Here is a 2,540-nt window from a genome sequence, read left to right as displayed (position 1 = left end):
CTCTCCTCTCATTCCCTCACTCACCCAACAAACACGCCTCACCTTGTCAAGATTATCAATACCAGACGCGCAAATCACCTAACAAGCGCTCCCGAGTTAACAAGCAAGCGTTAATGACCTACCCGAACTAAGGAGTGTGACAATGACCGTTGTTAGGACACCCTGCACATTATTTATCATTCAAATTATACCCATTATTCCATTTCTAGCCGTGCCTTCCGGTGTCATGGTAATGAAGCAAGCATTTTAAATAATTTCTGCCTCGAAGGCTGCAAGAGAAAGAGACTCCTGATGATAAAAAAAAAAGAAATACATACATTTCTACATATCCTCAAAATTCAACCACTGACATCTATCTCCCCGCAGAACCGCTACCTGAAGACGACGAAGGGAAAATAAATAATTAAGAAAGAAGCAGAAACAGAAAGCCTTCCTGCTGAAGAGCGCGCCCTTCGCCCTTCGCCCTTCGCCCTTCGCCCTTCGCCCTCTGACCTTCGACCGCCATGCCCAAGAGGGACGAGTTCGGGCGCCTCCCACTCCCCGACGAGTCCAAGGTGCCCTTCCAGAGGGTCCTCTCACGGGTGTCCTACAGGAGGTATGTTCATGGCGTGGGGGGGGGGGGAGGGGGGAGTCCAGATATTCCTCATGTTACATCGAAAGGCAATATTAATGGTGATGGTGACTGTGGCGATGATTGTGGTAACACTGCTACTACCGATAATGATAAAAAAGTACTACTACCATCACAATAACAATAACAAACCATCTTCGCGTTTAACTTCACTAACTAATTATTCACTCGACAGACATTCTAGACATGTTAGAAAGCAGTCTTTTCCTTTTTTTTTTTTTTTTTTTTTTTTTTTACTGTGCCTTAACACTCAAAATCGATGTCACTAAAGCCCTTGTTTTGTTGTTTTTGTTCTTTTCTCTTTTACGTTCTGGAAAAGGTGTGAACGGTAGGTCGTTAATATCCCTCCTTCTCCTCCCTGTTCCTCAATTCTTTGGTTATCATCATCGACAACCCACATCCTGCCTTCTCTTCATCCTCCGTTTCCTTTATTTTCTCCTTTTCCTCCTCTTACTATTAATCTCATCCGTTCTCCTATTCCTCTTACTCCTTTGCCTATCCTTTCCCGTTTTCTCCACCTCCTTCTCCTTGTTCTCCTCCTCCTTAATCCTCCTCCTCCTGCTCTCCTGTCCGTTCACCTTCATCCTCCCTCACCTCCCCTTCTCCTCAATCAATTCGAAGGCAGCCGACGCCAACCAGCTCACCGATCTTCCCGCCTGTTCCCGCAGTCACAACAATTCGACGCGCGCCTCGCCCGACCGCCAGCAGCGCCACCGCAGCAGCAGCCAGCGTGCGTCTCGCAGCCAGTCGTTCAACTACAACGACCTTAAGGACGCCGATGACGAGTCTAACGGGAATGGCTACTACTACGACCATGACCCGGATGCAAGCGACGGAGGCAATCGCCGACGTCGCGGCCGGCGAGGGAGCCGAGACGGCGACATCGCCAAGGGCGTGGGTCGCCTCAGTCTCGACAAGAATCGGAGCCGCAGCCTGACAGGGGACGACCCCAGGCCCAAGATGCCCTTCATCCCCTTCCAGAGGGTCCAAAACATCCGCAAGAAGACCGTCATTCCCGCCAGCAACAGCAACGACTTCCGGGTGGAGCCGTACAGGTAGGGGAACGGACGGAGCAGCGCGGGGACGGCCCCTTCCCTCTCTCCCGTCCCCTTTGGCATTTATTTCCCCCCTTGTTTTTACGGTGATGAGCTTCAAAATAATAATAATAAAAAATAAATGAGAAAAAATAATTAATTAAAATTAATATCAAATAAATATAACAAAATACCAAAAATGAAATGATAATAAATTAATAACAATTACCATTATTGTTACTTTTAACATATTATCATTACGATTAGGACTGTCATAAAGATGATAATAAACAAACCTCACGAACATAATTACACGAACAACATCAATATGCAAATTAACAATTATCGAAAATCAACACTTAACAGGCGCGGCCTTCCCTTCCCTTCCTTGTTCCCCCGCAGGAGTCCCGACCGCAGGAGGCGCTTCACCCACCGCGACTGGCTGATGAACCAACCCAACAACCGCTTCGCCACGGAGTACAAGAGCCGCTTCCAGGAGTCGTCGCAGGAGCGGCAACACAGGGCGACGAGGCGGAAAAACGACTCAGGTCAGGTGGACAAGCTCCTCATAAACCCCGCTTACGACGACAAACCTAAGTCCAACGACAAAGACGCCAGGACCGGCTATCAAAGCGACAGCGGCTACAGCAGGACCAGTTACTCCCGTCTCAACTCCACGGGCGGGTCGAGAGGAGACGACGCCGCCCACGACTCCGACGCCGGCAAGACCCCCTCTTCGGGTGGTTCCGTCAAGCTGCCGCAGATTCGCGATTCGCCGCTCACTGCGCCAGACAGCGCTACAGCAGTTGCGGGGAAAGGAGCCGCGGCGCCGCCTGTCATAGTGAGTCCCGGGACCTCTGGCGACGCCTCCGCAT

Source organism: Penaeus chinensis, chromosome 10 (genome assembly GCF_019202785.1).
Source record: "Penaeus chinensis breed Huanghai No. 1 chromosome 10, ASM1920278v2, whole genome shotgun sequence".
Classification (NCBI taxonomy): domain Eukaryota; kingdom Metazoa; phylum Arthropoda; class Malacostraca; order Decapoda; family Penaeidae; genus Penaeus; species Penaeus chinensis.
The sequence above is the reverse complement of the archived record's forward strand: the minus strand, read 5'-3'. Positions refer to the sequence as shown.